Source organism: Eptesicus fuscus, chromosome 17 (genome assembly GCF_027574615.1).
Source record: "Eptesicus fuscus isolate TK198812 chromosome 17, DD_ASM_mEF_20220401, whole genome shotgun sequence".
NCBI classification, from domain to species: domain Eukaryota; kingdom Metazoa; phylum Chordata; class Mammalia; order Chiroptera; family Vespertilionidae; genus Eptesicus; species Eptesicus fuscus.
Window position 1 is genome coordinate 34,493,908 of NC_072489.1, and position 19,132 is coordinate 34,513,039.

Below are 19,132 nucleotides of genomic sequence, written 5' to 3' on the forward strand. Positions count from 1 at the left end.
CTGCTATTTTCCTCACTCACACTTTCCAATCATTTTTAATTTTTTTTGTTAAAAACTGAACACTTTATATAATATATTGCAGCATCTCTGGGTTTTGCTTCCTCTCCCTAATGGTGGTGGTTGTTGCTTTTTATTGTTGTTGTTTGTTTTTTATGTAGCAACTTGCCTGGGATAAATCTGTGAAATCCGTCTCCTCATGGAGTGCAGCCACTAATGTCCCCGTTAGGTTTTCTTTCTTTTGTATTCTTGTTTTAATTTTTAAACCTGAATTCCCAGGGATCACACTTGTTTGTGACTGTGTAATTTAATGGTCAGTCAATAATTGGACTGAAGTTGTATTCAAACATCTTGAGCTAGTAAAGCTTCCATCTTCTGAAGGATAGATCCAACATTCAGCAGTGTTTTAAGCATAAAGCTTCTCATGTCATTGTATGCCTTTGGTTGATTCTAAAGAATTTGGTTGTTGTTGTTGTTTTTTTCAGTTTTGTCTAGTTTTATAATTGCTTTTTTGGGAAGAGGATTTCCCAAGCTCCTTCCTTGGTCACACCGAAAGTCCTTAAAATCAGGATTTTGACTTTTTGTCTCTGTATTCCAGGGCTTAACCATAGTAGACTTGTACTAAATGCTGGCAAAAATTCACTTTATAATTTCCTTTTTCTTAATATGGATAAATTTACTAAAGACTGCATGGAAAATTTTCTGTTAACTACAATTTTCCTAACTGATGGCTACTAATGCCATAGGTTCCCTAAATTCATATGATGCACGTCATAGAACTTGCTTATTTGAATAAGTTTAGTTTTTCCTGCTTTAATTGAGATATAATTGAAAGATAACATTGTGTAAGATTAAGGGGTATGACAATGATATATATATGTACATCTTCATATATATCTTGAAAAGTAATCATCTTGGTACTCTTTATTTCTGCTCTTATTCCAGTTGTGTTTTTTTATATTTCTGTTTCTCAAAGGCCACATACAAATTTTCTTTACAAATTCTTGGTCTTTGCTGCTTCTCTTTGTTCACAACACTTTGTTCATGTGAATCAATGACTTCATATTATATAATAAAAAAAACCCTTTATATTTTATCCTGTGCATGCAACTTTACTATAATTAAGAAAAATGACCTTATAAATAATCTTCTTTTAGATTATCTAATTTTGCAAATTAACAATAAAGTGAATATAATAGAGATAACTAGAGCATTGCATCACAATAAGTATTATTTTCTTTATTATTTTATCCAGAGTAACATAGCCTTAATTACATCTTATTGAAGGTACTCTTGTGAATAACATTCAATTTATTATACTTCACAACCCTGAAAAATTATGTCTTGATAACATATGTCAGCTACAACTTATAGCAAGTTTTTGACAAGCTGAGAACTCAAAGCAAATTTTTATTAGAATTATTAAACTAGTCCTTGTTGGTTTTGCTCAGTGATTAGAGCATCATGAATTTGATTCCCAGTCAAGGGCACATACCTGGGTGTAGGCTCAATCCCCAGCCCAGGTCGGGGTGCATTTGGGAGGCAACCAGTTGATGTGTCTCTCTCACATCAATGTTTCTCTCTCTCCCCTTCTCCAGCTCCCCCTCCTTTCCACTCTCTGAAAAATCAATGGAAAAATATCTTCGGGTGAGGATTAAAAAAAGAGAGAGAATTATCAATCAGAAGCATGAATAACATAAAAGTTCATAAGGGTTCTTAGTAATAGCTCTTTTTAATCTCAGCAGCTACCACGCCAACTCTATTAGGATATTTAACCATTTTCAAAGCTCTAAATCTTTAATATAGTGACAAATCATCTTCAAAAGGATAGGCTTCCCTCTTGAGAAATACACTTCACATATGTTCTGAGTATTCACTGATAAAACACAGTAACAAATTTAGAAGGTAGCATTTGATATTTAAATGTGCATATTTGTACTTTCCTACTATTGCCAACCGTCACTTTCTATGGAAATGTGGGGTGTGGAATGGGGACAGGAAAGATAGTAAAATTCCTAAACACCGTCTGCATTCAATCTCTTTCTCTATAAAAGCTTTTAATAACAGGAGAAAAAGAATGTATGAGTTTGGTCTCATTTCGTCTCTCTACTCCGACTAGTATTTACTTCAAAAGACACTAATGAGAACTGAAAATGCCAAAAGGTAGACAGAAAAATGGAAGAAGAAAAAGAACAAAGTGTTTAGATAATACATAGAGAAGATAATGATCCCATAAATAATTTACTTCTAAACATTACTTTTCTAATCTTTCCATCAATCACTCTTTCATTAGTAACTGAAGATAGAGACCAATAGCACACCTTTAAGGTTATTATACCTTAATTTCTTTAAAGTTGAACTGCAAGACAGAGAGGGAGGGAAAAAATAAGGCAAATAAAGCATGGCAAAATTTTTTAAATGGCCAGTTGAAGTATATCTCTCTATATATTTAGGTCTTTAATTTCTCTTGGCAACGTTTTGTGGTTTCAGTGTATATATCTCACACAAAGTGAGATTTGTCCCTACGCATTTCTTATTACTTTATGCTTGTTCATGGGTCAAAAGACTCAATATTATTAAGATGTCAGTTCTCCCCAAAATTGATCTATAAATTTAACAAAATCCCAATCAAAATCCCAGCAAGTTTTCTTGAAGAAATTGAAAAGCTGATTCTGAAATTCATATGAAAAGGCAAAGAACCTAGAAATGACAAAACAATTTCAAAAAGGAAGAACAAAGCTGGAGGAATAAAACTACATGCTTTCAAGATTTATTTTAAAGCTATAGTGATGAAGACAATGTGGCATTGGTGTAAAGACAGATAATTAAGTCAATAAAACAGAAGAGAGGGTCCAGAAGTCAACTCACACATATAAGAACAATTGATTTTTGACAACAGTACAAAGGCAAGTCCATAAAGAAGGAATAGTCTGTTCAGTAAGTTGTTCTGGAACAACTGGATATTCAGATGCACAATATGAACTTGGTTCCATAAATTGCACTAGATATAATAATTAACTCAAAATGGATTGTAGGATTAATGTAAAACCTAAAATCTATAAAACTTCTTGAAGTAAATGTGAGAAAAAAACTTTGTGATATAATCATAAAAGAATAAATGCATATATTCTCTCCTTCAACGTTAACAATTTCTACTTTTCAATATCTTCAAGATATTGTTAAGGAAAGGATAAGATAGCCAAAGGGTGAGAAAAATATTTGCAAAGCATATACTTAATGACGGACTTGAATCTAAAATATGTATAAAGAGCTCTCAAGACTCAAAAATAAGAAAAGAGGCAACCAAATAAAAAATACACAGATTTGAATAGACACTTTGCCAAAGCAGTATACAGATGGCAAATAAACACATGAAAAGATGCTCTACAACATTAGTCATTAGGCAAATGTAAATTAAAACCACAATGAGATACTTCTATATACCTATTAGAATCGCTAATGAAAAAGACTAATTATATACTACTAGAAGCCCGTTGCACGAAGTTTCGTGCAAAAGACCTTCCTTCGCCTGGCTGCTGGCACCAGTTTTCCTCTGGCCACCCGCTAATTGGACCCTCCAGTGCGATCGGCCACCCTGAGTTCCTCCAGCGCCGTTTCCTCTAGCCACCTGCCGATCGGAGCACCTCCCTGATCGGCCACCCTGAGTTCCTCCAGCGCCGCCAGTGGAGGAACTCTGGGTGGCCGATCACGCTGGCAGAAGGCACTCCAATCAGCAGGTGGCCAGAGGAAAACTGGTGCTGGCGGAAAACCAACCAGTGCAGGCAGCCACGCAATCAGCCACCCCAAGTTCCGCCACTGGTGCCTTCCGCTGGCCCCATGGGTCCTCCTGAAGCGCCGGCCATTGGGGACGGCAGGAGGAACGGGGGTCGGGGACTCGTGAGTCAGCCCAATCGGCCACCCCGAGTCCCGCCCCCAGCCTCCCAACGGCCCAATTGTGGGCATAGCAGAGTGATGGTAATTTGCATATTACCATTTTATTAGGTATGATGATGATGTGTTGGTAAGATGGTAGAGGAACTGGAACTGCTGGTGGAAGTGTAAAATGGTCTAACCATTTGGAAAACAATTAGACAATTTCTTAAAAAAGTAGGCATATGTCTCACACATAATCAGCCATTTTACTCCTAGGTATTGACCCAAGAGAAAAGGAAATACATGTTTATACAAAGACTTGCACACAAATGGTCAAAGCAGTTTGTTACAGCCCCAAACTGGAAAAAACTCAAGTATCCACAACAGATGAATGGATAAACACACGGTTGTATATTTATACAGGGAATACTCTATCATTGATAAAAAGGAATGAACTATTGATACCTGCAAAAATGCAGATGACTTTCAAAACAATTATGCAGAGTGAAAGAAGACAAAAAGTTGCATATACTGTATGTTTCCATTTATATAAAATTCTAGACAAGGTAAATGTTATCTAGAGAGACAGAAAACAGATCAGCAGTTGCCTGGGGATGCCAGGGATGAATGGTGGTAGGAGAAATAAATTACAGAATCGTGAGGAAATTTGGAGGTGGGGTTATGAATATGCACATGATCTTAAGTGATTTCATGGGTGTATACATATAGAAAATTTAACATATTATACATAAGTGTAGGTTATTGAATGTCTAATATCCCTCAATAAAGTTGTTTAAGAAAAAAAAAAGGCCAGACCCACTAGATTGGTTCAGTGGTTGAGCATTGACCTATGAACCAGGAGGTCACGGTTTGATTCCCAGTCAGGGCACATGCCCGGGTTGTGGGCTCGATCCCCAGTGTGGGGCATGCAGAAGCAGTTGATCAATGATTCTCTCTCATCATAGATATGTCTCTTTCTCTCTCCTTCTCCCTTCTCTGATATCAATAAAAAATATTTTTTTAAAAAGTGGCCAAATGTTACCTATTAAGAACTTCAAATAGTTAACTGGAAAGAAAAGACCAATAAATAAATGAGAGAAAATAAAATATAATATTAAAATATGAGAAAGCAGAATGAACAATGAAATAAATGAGAAGAAGGAGAGGTTAAAGGCTAAGAGAGCAGAAGTACCAGAAGCCAAATTTTCCGAGATTACTATCCAGCAATGAATGTGCCACATTCTTTTGTAAAAGCAGAAAACGAAGTAATTTGGCCTCAATTAAAATGTTTGAGAGAGGAATTTGGGTCATAGTTGTGAATGGCAAAAGCTGATAACATTTAAAATGAAGTGTATGCATTTGAATATTTAAAAGACCTTTTAAAAAATATTCTTTGTAGTCAGCTCAGACTACATGGCCTCTTGTAAATTGTGATGTGCTCTTCAGAACAGACAAGTGATTAAAGTGAGGATCATTATCTATAGTAAGGTACACTGTACACAGCGGTCCTGCCTTGAAATCCAACAGTTCCTAATCCTGCTCCCAATTCCATTATGGACCTGAACTCAGTTTGAGAGAAAATGATTTGCCTTTTTAATATCTTCTAATTTAAAAATGGGGAAAGAGAGCCCCGTGTTCTATATGAAGAGAGGTCAATTAGGGTTTTCAATACTCTCAGTTCCCTGGAGATAGTCACTGGCCAGGTAAAGTTATTAATTTGCCTCTGTCGTTGCTGTCTCATAATGGAAATGTTAAGTGTCCTCTTACTCCCATTGCTTCAAAGAAGAATGCTTTTGTCTGTTCAGAAAATAAAGAAATCTATTCTCCAGTACACTGACTGATTACCTATGCATTTCAATGGCACTTTATCACCATGGCACCCAGGTCCTTGGACCCTGGCAATAAATTGGGAACAAGAACATCAAAACCACAGCTCTGTGTGATGAGGCCAGAATGAATTCTAGGATATGAGTCTTTTGAAGATGTTCCCTTTGTGTAAACAAGTAAAAGGTCAAAATGGATACGGAGGATATGGTTCCCAAGGTGACTCAAATTGAAACTTAATAGCAAGGACCTCATCAATTTAAGTTACCCATTTTCTCACAAAAAAACAGATAACCTCTTTGCATAGAAGACCACATCAATGCATCAGTCCTGTCGAAGAGATGCTCTTGTCAGCAAATTCAACCAAACAGCCATGTCTGTGTATCTATAATGCGTAGTTCATCATCTGAGATTTAAGACCATCTGTTTGTATTCTAGAGCTTTTACTACATCAGAGCAAATATTCAGATTGTAGTTTCTTGTGAGACAAGAAGGTACATTCAAAAGTCTGGCCTTGATTGAACTGTGAACTCTTTTGTGATTTACTGATTTTATTTTTAATTGAGCAACTAAAGGTGAGATATTGCTAGAAGATTGTCCATTGTATAGCTAGAGACATCAGCTATATTGGAAAATTGGCTAAAATAACATGAAAAGGTTCTTAAAACTCTTATTTATTTATTTAAAATATATTTTTATTGATTTCAGAGAGGAAGGGAGTTGGAGAGAGAGATAGAAACATCAATGATGAGAGAGACTCATTGATCATCTGCCTCTTGCATGACCTCTACTAGGGATCAAGCTTGCAAACCCAGCATGTGCCCTGACCTGGAGTTGAACCATCACCTCCTGTTCATAGGTCTACGCTCAACCACTGAACCACTCTGGCCGGGCTTAAAACTCTTTTACAAATAAACTTTTGGCTAGATTTTACAAGGGGAAAAAAACAACTATGCTGCAAAATGCTAATTTCAATTTGTTCACTTAATAGTCAACCAAAGGACATGATTTAAGCTGATTTTGGAGCAAGCTGTAGCAAAACATTTATCTTTTAGAAACTGAATCAGTGAAATTATATTGCAGTTCCTCAGGTAATTCTCTAAGATGTGATCTTAAGTTTGTTAAATGTCAAACAGTCTGAGGTTGTTTTAAAAGAAGCACATGAAGTATGTAGTTACTTTCATTGTAGCTAATTCTCTATTGAATAATTTTCAACTAAAAGATTGTCTTATACTCATCTCTGAACTTTTTAAGCTCATGAGTGGGAACTCCTACAATCTTTACCTAAAAAAAAAATCTGCACATACAAAGTGAACATTAGTCACTACTATGACAATAAATCACCACATGAGATCAGATAATACAGAAAGCTGTTTATTTTTTTAAGGTTAAGAATCCTGATTATTAGCAAATGTAAACATACTTTTTGCAGGAATAATGTGTTCTAGTTCTCCTAAAAATAACTTTATGGACTGCCAGTTACAATAAAAACCTACTTAAAACTATGACATATTTATTTTGTTTATCTTTTATTTATGTTGACTCACAGGCAACTCAAAAACTTCAGAATTCTAAGGCTGTACAATATAGCATCAAAATATCAATCTTGTCTTACCTAAAACTGGGATTTTTTTTAATTTAAAGTTTTGTTTTTCTTGTAAAATTTCTTGAAGTGACTACAGCTACAAAATTAAGCCACAGCATACAAATCACCTGGGAGTTGTAACATATTAAAACCTAAGAAGGAGGGGAAGAAACAACCCAAACCGTGGGGCATTTCAAAACCTTATCAGAAATATCTTCCTTTGTTAGGGCCTAACATGGACTGAAATGGACTCTATTCCATCAGTTACCATTGTATCTCTCTCTTAAAAAAAAATAAATAAATCAATATATATATTGATTTCAGAAAGGAAGGGAGAGGGGAGAGATAGAAACATCAATGATGAGAAAGAATCATTGATTGGCTGCCTCCTGCATGCCCCACACTAGGGATCGAGCCCACAATCCGGGCATGTGCCCTGACCAGCAATCGAACCGTGACTTCATGGTTCATAGGGCAATGCTCAACCACTAAGCCACGCCACCCAGACTCTATTGTCTCTTGAGTATACATGAGCTCACTAACTATTCTCAGGAAGGTTATTTCGTTTTCTGGACAATATTTCAAAGGTGTATTAAATGTATCAAACTAATTTCTTATTAACCTACTTATTTCCTCATAATCAAACAGTGCCAAGAGTACTCTATCTATAGCCCCAGGTATCTGTGCAATACATGGAAGGAGAAAGCAATAATTAATTACATGCTAAAATTTCACTGGTAGCATTGCAGATCTTGGAGAAGTAGTGATGCTGTGAAAAGGAGGTCATGAAGGACCATGAAGGTGAAATTTAGTTAGTCCAATGTTTCCTAAGGATAGAATGCTATTTCTTAGAGATGTTACAGATGTGTGAGAGTAAATAATGATAATGATAAATAGAGTAAAGTAACAAAATAAAAGGTAAAAATGGTAAAAAAAAAATCATTTTAGGCTTGTGAAAAGCTGGGATAAACAGAGTTAAATAATGTACTTTACAGCAGTATTTTTCATATGCTAATTTGCATTGTGCATGTCAAGAGGAAAACAGACTGTGTGAGAACCTCCCAATCTGATTTTACCAGACACTCGACCCCCAGTCCCATCACCACCCCTCGCCTCCCCCCCCCCCCAGTCCACAGAACATTCCCTGGGAAAAGATGCTCTACATTCTGGGAAAAGATGCTCTACTTCATTTTAAAAAGTAATGTTTGAGGTAGCATTTTGTCTTGTTAAGAAACATCAGAAAAAGTCCAAGAGGTGGTTTCTGGGAAATGGCATGCAAACTGTGAAGGTATCTATAGGAGTAAAATGTAAATTATTGACTTGCTCTTTTTTTTAACACAATTTTTCCTCCTAGTCCTGCATGTGTGCAATTACCTAATCTTCCTCAATCCATTATCCCCAAATATTTACTAAAAGATAATTTGTAGATGGATCCCAAAAGTAGGGAAGCAGAATGACCAAACTTGGGGGCATTATATTTCCTTTTCTCTCCCAATGCTTATGGCAATCCCCTTTCAACCCAGGATAAAGTTCTGAGTATGGGATTTTAAATTGTGAAAGTGAATAAAAGTATGACCCATTTAAATATATTTTATAACTCAAAACATTTATAGACAGGTGTTACCTACAATAACTGATATGCCATCCTAGCCAACTTGTGTTATGTAAGAAATTAAATCAATGTAATGGACTCATTTTTCATTTTCTTACCAGCATGCATCACCTCCTAGCCCTGGCATGTGCTTATCTGCAAGCCAGCTTTAAATGAACCATTGTGATAATCTATGTATAGTTAGAAGAGATAATAAATGGATATTTAATAGGAATTTATATGTATTACTTTTTTTCATTAGTGATGTATGTTCTGATATCCTGGCAAAGTAGATAACAAATGTAGTAAATGGATATTTAATAGGCATTTAAGCAGATTATAGTCTTGTTTTCTACCATATTATATAGAGTATCTTTGAATGTTAACAGAAACTATATATAGGAACAGAGGAAAGCTTATAAATTGAGCATCAGTTATTAGTCACTGAATAGCTACTGTATGATGTCAATTATTTTGCAGATTTTTAAAAAATTTAAATATATTTTTTATTAATTTTAGAGAGGAAGGGAGAGGGAGAGATAGAAACATCAATGATGAGAGGGAATTATCAATCGGCTGCCCCCAGCACCCTCCCCCCCTCAACTGGGGATGGAGCCCACAACCCGGGCATGTGCCCTGACCGGGAACAAACTATGATCTTTTCCTGGTTCATAGGTTGATGCTCAACCACTGAGCCACACCGGCAGGGCAGGTTTTTTTGTAGTTGTTTTAACACTCAGAAAATTGTCCTCCCCTAGATCACTTTCTAATTTGTAAGTTTCCCAGTGTTTTTGCCTGAACATTTATCTTTTAAATAGAGTGCTTCACTGTTCTTATTTTATAAAACAACTCAAAACCACTGTCGTATATTATTGTAGAGATGTATCTATAAATGTGTGACTTTTTATTATGGGATAATACAGTGTCCCTTCCTCATCTCTCTTCCCCTATCCTTTTCTGCTTTCCCTTTTTGCTATAACTGCAACAACTCAAAAGGCACAATCTCAACTATCTTAATTGTTTCCTTGGGTATGATGGGGGACGTGAAGTCATTCAAAGCTGATTTGCCCATGTTGCTTTAACCACCCCTGACAACTGGGTTATAAAAACATTCCTAACCAATTCTGAACACTAACAGAGCATAAACAAGATAAAAAACACTGGAGGACATTCAACTGACAATATCTTGACCTCTGACTCTGATGTTAAACTAAAAGAAAACTGATTATCTTTTGTCATGATAGTATGAGATGAATGCCAAGAGCCATCCCCTGATATGCACAGTAGAGTTATTAAAAAAACAAAAACAAAAAAAGGTAAGGGGGGGGGGAAAGGAACATATGGATTCTGTTAAAATACATACACTGGTAGACAGATTTTTGAAAGGAAGAGGAAAAGAAGGAGTTAGGGATATTCAGGTTTTGAACAGTGCTGCAATTAGCTTCAGAGTAGAGACTGCTCCACAATAGGAAGTTATGTGGCAAAATGGTAAGGACTATTTGTTAAAAAGTGAAAATATGAAGAAAAAAAAGATACTGAGTAGCTTCTGGTTTCTTAATAATTAGCATACAAATGGGATATCAGTTCATCTAATCAACAAAATATTTTCTTTAGTCATTCTATGGACAAGCTTTTTTTTGGGCCAGTGAGAGACACAGGATTAATAAAGAGCTTAAATGGGAGTGAATAAAATTAATAAAAGACTCTATAATTTAATGGAACCAAATTTATTATTTTCTTTGCATTGAAAGTATTTACTTGAAGCTCTACTTTTAGAAAATATTCATTGCATTGTTTCCAAAGTGACCCAAGATTATTCAGAAATTATATGTGAAGTCATTCTGAATATGTGTGGTCCATATTCAAAAGCTAGCCTGATACAGGGTCTATTTTCAAAGATTAATAGTACAGATGATGGTGGAGACATATCAGAAGCGTATTAGATCTGAGATCGAGAACTTGGTCCAAGTCCCAACCCCACTGTTTTACCAGCTATGTAATATGGGAAAACTTTGAATGGTACCAACCAAAATGAGCACTGAACTTTTCTCTAAAAGTCTCTAAGGCCAATCTTTGATTCTTTTAAATTAAACAATTAGGCAAAAGTTTCATGGCACCAAGGCACCAGCTAAACAATTACTCTGTTGTCCTTATTTCTATACTCAAGAGAACAATAAACAACATTCAAATATTCAAATTCCAACTTATTTCTGAACAAACCTGGACATCCCCCCATCGTTAATATTTTTCAGGTTAGACACTGAGATTTGCCTCCAAGTCATTCTCCGCTTTGATGCAAAAAGATATTCAATAGTTTCTTTTAAAATAACCTCTCCTACAACAGAAATAATTCCTAGTGATAATAACAAGTATTATTTCCATTACCTAACTTTGGATATGTTAAAACTTCCTTCTCAGTTTTGTTTTGTTTCCCCAAATGTCTGAGGTAGGAAAACAAGGCTGTCCAGCTCATGGCAGCCCCGACAATGATCCAATGATCCTAAAGGGTTGATCTGACTGAGGAAAACAGAAACCCCCTGCAGTGTCCTTCCCAGGTTTTAAGAAGCAACATGAAACAATAAACTGGTACAACTTTGAGACCAATGTTTTGTATAGAGAGTTTTTAATCATTGCATGTTTTACTTGCTGCAAAAATATGAAATTTATCTGTCTGAGAAAGGTGCACACAGGTATTAGCATGACTTGAGAAATTAGCTGATAGCCCCAACTTATCTTCATCTTTAGTTCCAAGAAGAAAGGGGATCCTTAGACAAACTGAGTGTGACAAGAGGGCTTTGGGTCTGTAAATGTTATGGTAGGTAACTAGTTGTGTTGTATTAGACACGTAAGTTAAACTTTCCAAGCTTCAGTTATTATATATTTTTTAAAAAATATATTTTTATTGATTTCAAAGAGGGAGGGAGATATAGAAACATCAATGATGAGAGAATCATTGATTGGCTGCCTCCTGCACCCGCCCTACTGGGGATTGAGCTCCCAACCCGGGCATGTGCCCTGACTGGGAATCAAATGATGACCTCCTGGTTCATAGGTCAATGCTCAACCACTGAGTCACACCAGCCGGCCCAGCTATTATCTTTATAAGATGGAGTATATAATACATTTGCTCTCACTACCTCACAGGATTATGTCAAAATAAGTGGTCTTCACCTAAGTGAATGGGGTGTACTTAAAGGAAGGGGAATCAAAGGGGGCTTTTGTAGAGGGATGAGAGAAAGGGGAAATTTGGGAAGAAAGAAGAGAATGTTAAAATGACAATAAGTCTATGTGTATAAGTGGGAAGGAAAGGGGGGAGGAATATAAAAACTTGGTTTGGGGTTAGCCTCACTGACAGAGAAATTTAAGATGAAGGGCAACAGGAGTAGAAATGAGAGTGGATCTCAGCATTTTTTTCTTTTGGTTCAGGACTTGATGAGTGTCAGTTTCAAGTGGGAATTGTGAAAGAAAGGAGCATATTTGGAAAAACTGGAGCAGCAGAGAGGAAAGCCATTTGAAAAAGTTGTGGTGGGGGTTGCAGAAGACAAAAAGGGGAGGAAAGCAAACACTTTTAACTTGTCTATTCTGCCTTCCATATGGGTTGCAGAAGGCAAAGGGGACAGAAGGAAGAGGGGAGAGAACATTTATGCACCTTCTGGAAGGAGAGAAGTAGCTCAGAAGGAAACTTTAAAAGGAAAACAATTTGAAATTATCTATTTATGAAAGGAGGGGAGCAATTGCCCAATAGACAGAGTGAATATAGACTTGACTGTAAGCATCAAAAGCAATAATTAAAACCTGTGGAATGAAGGAATTGGTAGGATTTTTAAATTGTAGAGCTGGGAGTATTATATTATGAGCAAAGGGTCCAGAACTTCCAAGAGAACTATTTAGAATTTCATTATTCTGGGAAAGGGTAACCTTCAAGAATGGGGTAGGAGAAGGAAGGCTCTGTGGCCGACAGTTCTGCAGACACTGAAATGCAGAAAAAACCGCCTGTTTGGCCTTTGAAGTAGAGAATCTTAACTTGAACCAGAATTTGAGAAAGGAAGACAGGATGATCTGAGAATTTGATGAAACTATAAACCCTTTCCCAAGAGAAATGCATAGACATCTTCACACAATTTCAAAGACTTTAGAGGCTGTCTGTGATCAGGTGCCACATCCTTTTGCCACACACAACACACAACAAACTGGATTCCTTTAAAAAAAACACTTCATTTCATGGAAGACCAAGGTTAAAGCTGGAATAGGGAAATACATGCTGAACAGCTCAAGAAACGGTAGTTGCAATTCAAGAAAGCATTTCCCTATGGTGTGCAGCCAGGGATGGTTCCAAGTGTGAGATCTACACCTTACCTAGTGTTTTTTCAGAGGGAGACTCTGGAACTTGTGTGGGAGTACAGACATAGCTCTGGAGATGGCCAACAGGCAGGGCATTCTAAAAGGAAGGTAAGAATAGGTGTACTAATGGTTGAAAATCTCATACCGAATGTATCGCTTCCCTGGGAAACATATCAAAATGAAAACGAAAGGAAAAAGAGAATGGGCCTGTAGCATGGGCCCCAGTGAGAATGAACTTTATTGGTAGCAGCAACAAAGGTTGGGGGAGGCTATGAAATCTGAAGTAAATGAAAAATGAGTAAAATTAATCTGAAAAAGTGAGTTCAGAGTTGTTTTGGAAGACAAACTGAATTTGTTGAAAATATTGGAGAAACACACTTACATTAAAAAGCAACAATATAGATAATCGACACAAGTCAATTCCCTGGAAGCAGAGGGGCTAGATCGAAACAGCACAGAATTAGCTTATTTTCATGTCTTAGTGTTTCAAGGTGAAAGAAGATGACAACCATTGGGATGCAGTCTTCAAATGACAATAGCCCACAATGAAAGAGAAGTGAAAAGGCTCAATAGAGGTGATTTTCAAAAGATGAAATGGGAGAGATGCTAAGTAAACACAGTAAAGACAGATTTAGAACAAAAAGCTATGGGAAACAACAACAATGGGGAAGTCTTTTACAAAGAGAGATGTCAAAGGCCTAACCTTGAAAAGTATAAGTCGATGGATTTGAGAATGTGGGCATTAAAGACTTTTTTTTAAAACCAGGAACAGGCAGGAGAAAAAATAGGACAAAGCAGAAATGTCATGTGAAGTATCTTACATAACTAACGGATGGCTTAAGCCAGTGAAAGTTCTGGGAGAGAACAAGCACCTGTCCAAAGGGAAGGTGTGAGGAGAAGGAGACTCAACAACACCTGGTCTCTGAGCACAGCATACCATTGAAAGATTTTTAGAGCCAACTGTCTAGAATTTTGGAAGAAATCTTGGGTAAATAGAATTATAAAACAGTGTTTATGAGATCATTTAGGAGAAAAAAAGCAAAAAAGTCCTGGTCAAAAGCATAAAATTTATCTAGCTATGATTCATCCATGAATGCTAAAACTAGTGGATGGAAGTTTGATGAGAAACAGGATATTTACAGAGTCTCAAAGTATCTTCCAAGTTGCTTATTAATTACAAAGGAAAAATAGTAATTTGACAGTGGAGAAATCAACAAACATACCTTAACCAAGTGATCACCACCACTTAACATAACCAAGTTAGCATCACTAGTGATGGGATAAACCAACATCATGTGCCTCCTAAACATAATGTTCTGAGAAGGACACACCTCACATCCAGCCAAAAATTGCAAAACCTGAATCTAATAATGAGGAAACATTAGACAAATTGAAATCAAGGGTCACTTGTAGTATAATTGCTCAGGACCCTTTAGCTTTTCAAAAATACCAAAGTCATGAAAGATGAAGTTTGAGGAACTGTTCAGATGAAAGAAAACTAAAAAGACATGACAACTAAATGTAACATGTGATCCTGGAAGGAATCCTAGAGCAGAAAAAAGTATTCTTTTTCCTGTTGTTATAAAGGGCATTACTGAGACAACTGGAAAATTTTGAATAAAGTATGTAGATTAGATAATAATATTGCATCCCACACTAATTTCCTGATTTTGACCATTGTACTACCATCATGTAAGAAGCAACTCACTCTCACACAGTTCAGAAATAAATACTAGTACTATTGTTATTATGTATGAGGGAGATTAATAAAACAAATGTTATGAAGTGTTAACACTTGGAGAATCTAGATGAAAAATATATAGAAATCCTTTGCATTATTCTTTCATCTATTTTTCTATGTCTAAAATTATTTCAAAATTAACAATGAAAAATTCTCTGGTAAGAACATATTAATGCAATTCATGAACTTGGATCCTAGTTTGAGGAAAAACAAGTATGAAAGACATTTTGGGAAAATCTGAATGTAGACAAAATATTAGATGAAATTACAAAACGATCGTCATTTTACCCAGGTTTGACAATGATGGTGTGCTTATGCAGAAGAATGTCCTTAGGCTTAGGGGATGAGAACTGAAGTAATTAAAGATACAAGTGCTATTCATGTGGAAGATTCCATTGTTGCTCACTCGATATGGCAGCAGCAGCTGGGCACTCACCAGTCTGCAGTGCTCTGCTGGGCACAGTATTTCTCTGCCTATGACTATCTTGATCCCCAAGGTACAAAAACTCTCATTTGATTAATACTCTGTTAGATGAATTTTAAAGCAGGATTTCTTGGTTCCAATGAATCCCAAAATTTAGTGTAATGGCCATTAAGCATTTCTTATAGTTCCTTTTCTCTCCCCAAGATTCAGGCTTGTGTTTCTAACAGCTGATATGTTATAAGCTCTTATAAAAATTACTTGTTATTGGGGCTGCTGTATCAGGACTGGCTTTTTTTTTTTTTTTTTTTTACATAGAAGGCATTCCCCCTGTGCTAATCCTCACAGGAGGTTTCTCAGCTGTTCTGCAAGTAGATTTATTTGGACCACCCCACAGTAACCAGACAGACGTAAATCCCAGAAGTGGACACAGCCCGAGTCATTTCTTAAGAACCTTTCTTTATAGGCTCCTCTCCCCTCTCCCACCTCAGCAACCAATTTCTGCTGTCTCTGACCAAACACATTTGTCCCCATGTGCCCAAAGCCCAACAGTGGACCCTGCTCATCATCCATCTGAGACCCTGAGAGGTACATATAAGAAACAGGCAGACCGGCCAGCAGGAAGGATGTACTACAGTCTAAAAACAAATGTCAAACAGATAAAGGAGGAAGTAATAACTTCTTGCATAGATTTATAAGATATACAGGTTTTTGGAAATTCTCCTATTGGCAGGAAGAGGCATGGAGGAAAGAATTATGAACATGCGTAATCATAAATATCCTTTACAATGAAACTGTAAATATTTAATGACAGCAAAATCCTGCTTACGATTAGATAAGAATTTTAATAGTGTTTTCTAGGCTGCTATTTCTGTTGATGAGCCAAGTAGAACTTTTTGACTAATGGGATCTGAAACGTAAGGGCTTATTTTCAAATACCTTAGCTCTACATTAGCTCCTGTTGCAGAGTGAACAAGAGGCCTCTGATTCATTACTGCACCAGAAGAATCATTTTCCAAGGTAACTCCACTGGAGGCAGCAAGGAGGGCCTCACTGAGCAGCAGCTTCAACAGCACTTGGGAACTTGATAGAAATGCAAATGAATGGGCTCCAAACAGAACTACTGAATCAGGAACTCTGGGGGTAGGCCAAGCAATCCATACTTAATAAGCCCTCCAGATGATCCTGAAGCATGCAAAAATTTGAGAACCACTGGTTTAATCTGAATCTAATGAAGACATAGTGAGACAAATTCATATCATCATATTTTCTACTGGCCTGAACTCTTCAAAAAAATGTCAAGATCACAAATTACACAAAAGTGGAACATGGAAAGGACTGTGGGAGGACTGTTTTAGATTAAAGCAAAAGAGATACATCTACCTAATTCGGTGAGTGAGTTTTGATTTGAACCTGAATTTAAAATTAATTTAAAAAACTGTCAGGGTGTCTGCAACTTATCAACTTACTTTCAAATGATTCAGGAAAAATAAACAACAACAAACAAGCAAAAATAAATAAAAAGTAAATGTAAATAAAACCTATATGGTTTTATCTGTATATAGAAAGAAAATAAGTCTGAAACGATGGTAACAATTGATTTACATGTTGATTTATTTGTTTTTTGAATGTTTTCATAATCAGATGGATAAAAATTAATTCAAAAAATAAGTCTAAAAAACAAAAGAAAGGTGAATATACTATTTTTAAAAAACAAAGAATTCAGAACACAAAACAATTCTGTAAATTTGTTTTTGCAAAGTGAAAGGCTCAAGTATTCTGAAGCAACTAAATGCTTGCTGATTATAGTGGCTGTATTGAGAGAACTGGGTTAGTCACTTACTGAGCTCTGACAGTTTTCACCCCTGCATTTTATAGCCACCCACACGTAGACTATATTAAAAACTGCTGCACTTCCAATTTTTCCTTTTACTATAGAGGAAATGCAGAGAGAGTTAATAACATCATCAACCATAAGCTTTTAAGGTTCAGCAACCTAATAAAACTGATGAATCTTGACTTGCAGCCTCAGCAGTTAAATTACTGCTATGAAAATCACTGCCAATGGCCAAGTTGCATGAAAGAATAATTATACATGTTTACTGTTAACCATCAGTCAAGTCCAAGAGCTAGGGAGATGAAATATGAAATGCAATTAAATGTGAATGCATAGTCTGAGGGCCTACCTGCCCCAATGACACACACACACACACACACACACACACACACACACGCACACACACACATATACACATGAAATGAGTATAATACTTTTCTTTGGATATTTTTCCTGGTAATTTAAAAAAGATCTATTGAAAAATACAGAACATCGAGTCTTAAATGACATCCCTAAGAGAAGGGGTCCAATCAGTGGCAAACAAATCAATAAAGAAAGTGGTATGTTAATGGAAGTATTAAACCTTTCATTTTACAATCATCTGTTCTTGAGAAACTGTACTATCCAAGCAAGATGCTCTCCCATATTTAAAGTACATGATTTATGGCTGCCTTTTTTTTTACAGCTTTTATGAGAAAGCATTTTTTAGCTCTCCCATGTGAGTTGCTAACATCTGCACTGATGAATTGAAAAGAGCAAAATTCACAAAGGATTACCACTATCAGATTTTTAAAAAGAGAAGCAATACATTATTATTTAATATACTGGTAATTTTTGAAGTACTTTCCAAAGTAAACTTCAAAGATTATAATAAATATTTAATTTCAATGCAACACATGTTGAGTTCAAAATTAGTGGCCACTAGGAAACTAAATGCACTGATAAAAGAATGTAACCATTTATTACATCCATGGGCATGATTTTGGGCTGTGATCATATGTAAATCTAATGTCTCTACAATTGATAACTGTGGGATTAACTGGATAGTTCTGAAACCTTAAAATAGAGTAAACAGTCAATAGTAAGAAGAGTTAATCAGTTAGTAGATGGCAGTTGCAGCTGCAAAATGAATCAGCATTCTTAGAAAATTGAAAATTTAATCTAGAATAGTCTCTATTACTATACCAATAAGCACTATTTTGAAGACTTTATTAATCTTACCCTGTCTTTAGTTGCCAGCTGTGTAGCCATTAAACTTGAGGAAAATAGCAAATTCCAATTGATAAGCAGCCTGAATTGAGGGCTTTTGAGTGAAAAGAGCTCTGGTGAGGAATCACAGTGTCCTATGCAGATAGACAGACCTGTATTTGATTAACCCTACCACTTGCAATCTGTGTAACCTAGTGAAAATTACATCATTTTTCCATGCCTTTATTTCTCCATTTGTAAAATGGGTTTCTTAATGATTTTCTACCACACAGGTATGTTGTGATGTTTCCATGAGAAAATGTATGTAGAATATTTGCCAGAATGTCTGACACCTAGTGAGTGCTTAGTAAATGTAGCTAGGATTATTGCTGCTATTGTTATTCAGTGTTATTGTTTGATATAATCCTAATGATCTTTCCTACCATTTCCCCATCAGTAGCTTGCAACTTACCTGGTACTGGTGATGGTTGTGGTTCTGGTGTTGTGACTGTAGCAGCTCTGGGGGTGAAGAGTTAAAAGACCACAGTCTTGGAACTCTGTGTCTTTAGGTGGAGGCCTATAGCCAATAATCACCCTCACTTTCCCAGTACTCTACCCCATCTTGGAATGTCCATTTGACACACTGTTTATATAGAAAAGAACTATGTAGAAGTGAAAAGAAACATGCTCTCTAATAATGTCAAAATTCCCATTTTCAGCTTATCCCTAAATAT

General features: G+C 36.2%; 1 protein-coding gene and 1 non-coding gene across 3 annotated transcripts in view; both read right to left on the reverse strand.

Annotated features, from left to right (window-relative positions):
* The window catches only part of RNLS (renalase, FAD dependent amine oxidase), a 228,000-nt gene that overhangs the window by 155,657 nt on the left and 53,211 nt on the right, over positions 1-19,132 (reverse strand). The window lies entirely within an intron of this gene.
* Positions 11,306-11,417, reverse strand: LOC114226879 (small Cajal body-specific RNA 20). Its single transcript, XR_003612989.1, has one exon. It is a non-coding gene; the product is annotated as a small Cajal body-specific RNA 20 (non-coding RNA).